Genomic DNA, 7,301 nt, shown 5'->3' with positions numbered 1-7,301 from the left:
AGAGGACTATACGCATGCGCCTCAGAGCTGTGGGCTTAAACCTAAAGGAATGGAGTGCGCACGCGCTCGCCTTGGCGCCTGTTAATTGCAGTTCAGTTCGCAGACAATCCTGTTGAGAGAGAGGGAGAAATGGTCAGACCCCCAAAGGGAGGACTACTTTCTGCGCATGCTTCGTTTGAAGAGCCGAGGGAAAGCGCGGTACAGCATCACGAGAATTGTTGTTTTGTGTTTTTGACGTTCTTTTGCAAAGGACTTGCGCGTTGTTGGAGAAGCACAGGTGCGTGGCAAGACAAGATGAAGTAATGCCTCAGTTAATGAAGTAGATGCCTACCTAGACATTACTTCTTTAACAGAAACTTTGGTACCAGAAGTAGGAATAACATGGAAAGAATGGGGATAGGTTCCTACACCACAAAAAAAGAAGAGTAGCTTAGCATATTTCAGCAAACTTTTTTATTCAAAACTAACAATACACATGTGTCAAATGAAACAGCTGGGCTAGGTAAGCCTTGTGTACAGAGCACTTGAAGAATGCTTCCAAAATGCATCCAAGGATGCCTGCCTTGCCTTTTTTCTTTTGTCATGTAACATCTTGCCATGGCAATCTAAAGCTCTGAGCACAGTTCTCCTCTCTGTACACTCGAGCAGGAAAGCAAGAGGCAGCCGCCACCGCCACCACCCTGTGCTTGGTCTCTTTCTCTGCCATCCTCCCCTACACTCGAGCAGATGTGTCTACAGTAAACAGTGCTAGTTCCAGGGCACCTGAAGCACTGTTTACTGCTGAGGTGCCTGCACTACCTGGCAAGGAGCGCCATTCCAGCCACCTGTGAGAGAGCTGCCTGCAGCACCTTCAGTCCAGTAGACAAGGAGCCACATTCTGACTATGTCAGAGTATGTGCCCCCACACACCCCTTGCACCCCCAAAAAAGACTGTTGAAAGGAGCTTCTTCCCTGGAGGATTTGTTAATTGAGTTATTATTGTAGTAAACTAGGTAACAGCACTGAGGTTCCCAAACTGCAGTCTCTGGGGCACAAGCTTCATTCTGGTGGGTTGCGGCATGGCCACATTAAATGTATTTTTATGGCTTCTTTTACTTCTTATATTGTATTGCAATTTGAATTCTATGGAATGGAAATTCTAATAAAATGAAATATAATATAAGAAACAAAAGAATGAATGAAAATACAACTAGAAGTTATACAGCACCTAGCACACCACATTAACAATTGCTACCACAGACAGAAATCCCAATAAGTGAGATGCCAAGACGATCAGCGATCTTCAAGTGGTCCATGACAGGAAAAGTTTGAGAACCACTGGGCAACAGCATTAAGAGAGATGGGACTGAAGAGGCTGTCTGTTGGCTCAGTTTAAGAGCAGCTTTTGGTTTCTCCTCTCCTAGAACATAGGAAGCTGCTTTATACTGAGGATAGAGAAACACATTTCTGCCTGTTCCAATGCATCTCCACCTCTTTTCTGAAAACAGGGTTGCAGGATGGTAGTCAAACCCTACCCCTTTTTACTATAAAACCTGGTGGGATCAGCTTGAGTGCATTTTTTAAAAATTCCCTTCAAAAGGATTTCAGCTGATCGGCAGATCAACCTGTTCCCCTTCCAGATTTGACCAAAGGAAACAGTTAGTTGTAGATGACTAGTATGCTCACAGCCTGTCAGACCATTGGTCCATCTAGCTCAGTATTGTCTACACTGACTGGCAGCAGCTCTCCAGGGTTTCAGGCAGGAATCTCTCCCAGCAATACCTGGAGATGCTGAGGATTGAACTTGGGACCTTCTGCATGTGAAGTAGGTGCTGTACCACTGAACTACAGCTCTTCCCCCACTCCAGTTGGGAATTCCAAGAATTCTATTAGTAAAAGCTAGTGCCTGAGTTTGTTCCTCCCGCTCTTTCCTCCCACTCCCTTTTCCTTTTGTATTGTGTCTTTTAAACTGTAAATGTGACGGCAGGAGCTGTCTTATTACTAAATTTGTAAACTACTCTTGAGAGCCTGTTTTCAGATGAAGAGTAAAATAATGCTTTAAAGCAGCCTTCACCAACCTGGTGTCCTCCAGATGTTTTAACTACCGTCAGCCAGCCAGGCTGCTTTAAATAATTTAAAAGTGTGTTTGACTTTTATGAGTGCATGTACATTATAGTCATATTTTCAGTGTTGGAGGTATTGGACATAAGGGATTAGGCATGTATGAACTCATAGATGCAGATGTCTGCTATGACTGCTCCTTTGGACTATGACCTGGGAGACAAGGATTCAAATCCCCACACAGCCATGAAGCTCACTGGGTGACCTTGGGCCAGTCACTGCCTCTCAGCCTCAGAGGGAGGCAATGGTAAACCGCCTCTGAATACCGCTTACCATGAAAACCCTACTTGTAGGGTCGCCCATAAATCAGGATCAACTTGAAGGCAGTCCATTTCTCCCTTTCTTTCCATTCCAGATTTTAGAGTAACAGCTGGTATATCACAGTGGGGAGGAAAGCCTGGAAGGGAGTCCAGAGTCTGTGAGTTCAAATCCCTGCTTGTGTTTCCTGAAGGGCAAGCTAAAGATCACTCCCACAGTGAGAGACTCAGGGGTTATGTGCCCTGCCACCTGTGCAGCGGTGAGCAAGCTGCATAGTCCCAAGGAGCCCAGTTGCCCCCCAGCTGGCAGTTGCGGACAAGGAAGGGGTTGGCTTGTGCAGCTGTGGCAAACTGAGCAGGCCATAGCCAGCTGGGGAGGACTAGCCTCAGGGGGAGGCAATGGTAAACCCCCTCTGAATACCACTTACCACGAACACCCTGTTCATAGGGTCACCATAAGTTGGGATTGACTTGAAGGCAGTCCATTTCCATACCATAAAGGAGCCTGGATGGCCTCCTTTATTATGGGGTTTGTAAAGGAGAATGGAGGGAATTGGGAGGAAAAGGTTAAACACCCTATTATTACCCAAGCTTCTTGTTAGCACATGCAAAATAGGAGGGAATGTCTGGTTTGTCCAGTTTCTTCTGCCCAGTGCTTTTTTTTTGTAAAAAAAAAAGAAAAGAAGAGGTGCTGGTACTCATATCTTGATAAAAGTGTGGGTGCCAGCACAAAATAGCTGTCATGGGCAGCAGAAAAAGAGGTGATGGTACTCCATACCGATGAGTACTGTCACAAAAAAAGCACTCCTTATGCCTGTAGTTTCAGACAACTTGGAATTTTTGTTGGGCTGTTTGGACAAACCTGAGGAAGAGAACATGTGAAGATATGATCCTCTTCAATCACATACACTCTGTCACCCTGTACAGACACCAGTGCCCTAGGGTCAAAAGCAGTAAGCACTGGGCAGATGCAAGGCAGATGTTGCAAGATGGTCCTGACAGTTTCAAATGCAATTCAAACATAACCTAGATATACACTGTTTCTGTGATACGACATCACTGGTATCTAAAGCTTCTTAGGACAATCTTACACAACATCTGACCCACCAAGGCAAATGCAGCCCCCCAGCAATATAAGGTAGGCCACTAGGGGCTACCTGCTTGGGAAAGCAAAAACAGATCGCACTATGCTTTAGAATAGAAAAAAGCTCTGCTCAGTCAGGCAAGGCCAGCATCCTGTTTCCAACAGTGGCCAGCCAGCTAGATCAGGGATGTGGAAACTTTTTCAACCTATGGGACATCCACAAGCAGGACCTGAATGCAAGAGCACTTAATCTTATGCCAGTTTTTATGAGAGAGGATAGAATTGGGAGCCTGCTCTTGGCTTTAAAAAGGCCGGTTATGGCACTGCTATTGTAAGAATAGATGTCCTGTGTTCTCCTTTGTATCTGGATATACTAGCAGGGAGTGAACGATTTTCAAAACTCAAGCAGGAATGTAAAGAACAGAGTAAAGGGGCCTGAATGGAGAATCTTTCTTTATATACTATGTGAATTGCCTAATGAAACAATCTGAGGAATGTCTGCTTTACAGGACAAGCAGGAATTTGCACCTAGTTAACAATAGACCAGCTGAGCATATTTTTGCTCTGACAGTTCCAGCTGACTTTGCCATGCACAAGTGCCACTATAACAGTAGGCACAGCTGACAGAAATGACTCTGGCTTTCCCTTCACAGTCATTGTTGAGAATGCTGAGAGGTCATAGGAAGTGACAGTTCCCCACTGACAAGGCTAATCTGTGCATGCCACTTCCCATTCATGTTCAGGAACCATTAAAGGGGTGCCACAGCTCTCATCATTGGTTCATTAGCTCAACAATACTGAGCTACTGGACTGATTCAGACAGCTTCCTTTATGTTCCTAAGGGTGAGTTCGATATTAGCATCTAATTAGGACTGTCCATGTGGTTTTGGAGAAGAACTAAAGTTGGCCAAATCCAGCCACTTTGACCAACTCACAAATTGTCAGCACTCAAGCCTGTAGTAGCTCCTGAACCTGGAACCTGAGGGATGGCAGGATTCAGCTTGCATGCCAGTGATGGGGGAACCTTTGGCTCTCTAAATGTTGTTAGACTGCAGTTCCCATGATCCCCAACCAATACGGCCAATGCTCAGAGATGATGATGATGATTTATTAGATTCTTTACCCACCCTTCACTGTGAGGTCCCAGAGCAGGTTACGACAGTTTGAAAATACATTATTAAAAGCAGTTCAAACAAACCACAGTCAAGAAAATAGGCTGCATCCAAATAAATGTATATAAAGTATCAAAAGCCAGGATAAACAGGTGTGTCTATACAGTGAAGGTGCCAGGCACACCTTGGTGAACAGGTGAAATTCCACAAAGAATGCCTGCTCCTAGGTTGCCATTTCCCAAACTTCCAAGTGTGGTGGAACATGGAAGAGTGGGCCCTCTGTCAATCTTAACACCCGGGTGAGTCTTCAGGGTAGGAGGTCGTCTCTCGGATATTTGGGGCCTAAGTTGTTTAGGGCTTTGAACAGTAATGTGAGCACCTTGAATTGGGCCTGAAAACAAACTGGCAACCAGTACAGCTGCTTTAACAGGGTTATGTGACTGCAAAACAGAACTCCAATCAGTAATCTGGCTGCTGCATTTTGGAACAGTTGAAGTCTCCGACTTGTCTTCAAGGGCATCCCCACATATAATATGTTTCAGTAAGAAGTTACCAGAACAAGGATTATAATGACCAAGTCATATAGGTACACCAGCAACTGAGGCCACCATCCTGAGCCTCCAGTGACAATGATGGATCCAGGAGTACCCTCAAGTTCCAGACCAAAGGAGTGCAACTCCATTCAGATCAGACCAAAGAACTTGGAACACCTCTAATATCTGGAATCATTTTCAGTTTATTGGCCCATATCCAGCCCATCACCATTTCCAAGCACCAGTGCAGCACCTAAATTGCTCCTCCTGATTCAGATGGAATGGAGTTGGGTAATAAATGTAATGGACTGCTTTCAAGTCGATCCCAACTTATGGCTACCCTATGAATAGGGTGTTCGTGGTAAGCAGTATTCAGAGGGGGTTTACCATTGCCTCCCTGTGAGGCTAGTCCTCCCCAGCTGGCTAGGGCCTGCTCAGCTTGCCACGGCTGCACAAGCCAGCCCCTTGTCTGCAACTGCCAGCTGGGGAGCAACTGGACTGCTTGGGACTATGCAGCTTGCCCATAGCTGCACAGGTGTCAGGTCACGTAATCCCTGAGCCTGTCACTGTGGGGGTGATCTTTAGCTGGCCCTTGACACCCAGGAGACATGAGTGGGGATTTGAACTCACAGACTCTGGACTCCCAGCCAGGTTTTTCTACCCACTGTGCTATACCAGCTGTTGGGTATGATCTTTGTAATGATGATCCTTCTCTCCAAATCTGGCCACACCTCCCAGTGGCTTCAAATAAATAGCATGGGTGACAAGATGAAGCCCTGCAGGACACCACAGGACAGCTTATATTATGCAGAGCAGTAGCCCTCTATAACTACTTTCTGGAAATGCCCTTGAAGGAAGGAGTAGAACCACTGAAGTAGAGTACCCCCAACCCCAACTCCCTGAGCTGTTCCAGAAGGATACGATGATCAATAGCAACAAAAGCCACTGAGAGATCAAAGAGAATGAGCAAGGTTCCTCTCCCAACAAGATTATAGGAGTTGTAGTCCAGCAACATGGGAGGCCACAGTTTCCCTATCACTGCTGTATACTACCAGTACATAGGGTTCCCTGACTCAAAGGTGGAGCATTGAAAGACTTTTAATATCCTGATGTGTGGGAGACAATGCAGCCACGGCTTCTGTTACCTGTTTCCCCCATAGTCCTGTCATCTTCCCCTGTTTGTCAGCTGGGTGGCATACCTGGATCCCTAATGGATTACAACAGGAAGAGGGGATGGACTACACAACTGGGGAAGGAAGGGGCAAAAGAAGTCACAGCTGCCTTACCTTCTGCCATATCAGGAGATTTAAAGGTACATGAATATTTTCCACCATTGATTCTAGCAACTGTAACAACAAGCTCTGGCCAAAGAAGGAAATTGACCAAAATAAGCCAGAATAGGTTAGTGACACCTGTTGATCCTGTGAAGCCTTCCATGTGATCTCTTGTTTTAAATGGGTTGTATTTTATGCCAGCTGGTAAATGAAGCTATCAGGAAGCAGTAGGTCAAAATATTATATCAAATGTTAAAGGCATGCCTTTGTAATCTCAGTCCCAGGATTACAGATATACTACATTCATTGTCCAAGCTGTCATTTTGCAGTCACAAGAGAATCAAAACATATGACTGGATTTCAATCACTGAAGCCAGATCATCCCTGAAGGCTAAAATAGTTGCTTGGTGTTGACTGCTAGGAGTGGTTGATATCAAGTTAAACTTGTTTCTATTCCAGACTGAGGCTTTTGGTTGGTATTTGGAAAGACTGCTTGATACTGTGGGAAAGAAACATTTGTGCAAAGTGCAATTTTTAGCCAGGAGAGCTTTACACATGCACTCATGGATGTATTTTTTTTTGTCTGTGAGATACTTCATACCATTCATACAAGTGTATGTGCAACTGGATTAATCATGTATATTTTTAGAACACATTTCCATCTAGAGATTGGTCTGAGGATATCTTTTATTGTTGAATTGCATAAGCTGTTCAATGCATAAAAATCACAATTTTTTCTTAGCCCAAATAAGGGCTTCTTTTTCTTCTTTTTTTTAAGTCAGGCTGTGGAGTATACTCAACTCTGCCTATGTCCTTTAATTTACTGTAGGAGGAAATACATTAATATACATACCTGACTGATGGAAGCATGCACAGGTTGCATTCACACATCATGGTAAGCCACACTTAATAGTTTGCTGTGGATGTGCAGATCACTCCTG

The sequence above is a fragment of the Rhineura floridana genome, chromosome 9 (genome assembly GCF_030035675.1).
Source record: "Rhineura floridana isolate rRhiFlo1 chromosome 9, rRhiFlo1.hap2, whole genome shotgun sequence".
Taxonomy (NCBI): domain Eukaryota; kingdom Metazoa; phylum Chordata; class Lepidosauria; order Squamata; family Rhineuridae; genus Rhineura; species Rhineura floridana.
The sequence above is the reverse complement of the archived record's forward strand: the minus strand, read 5'-3'. Positions refer to the sequence as shown.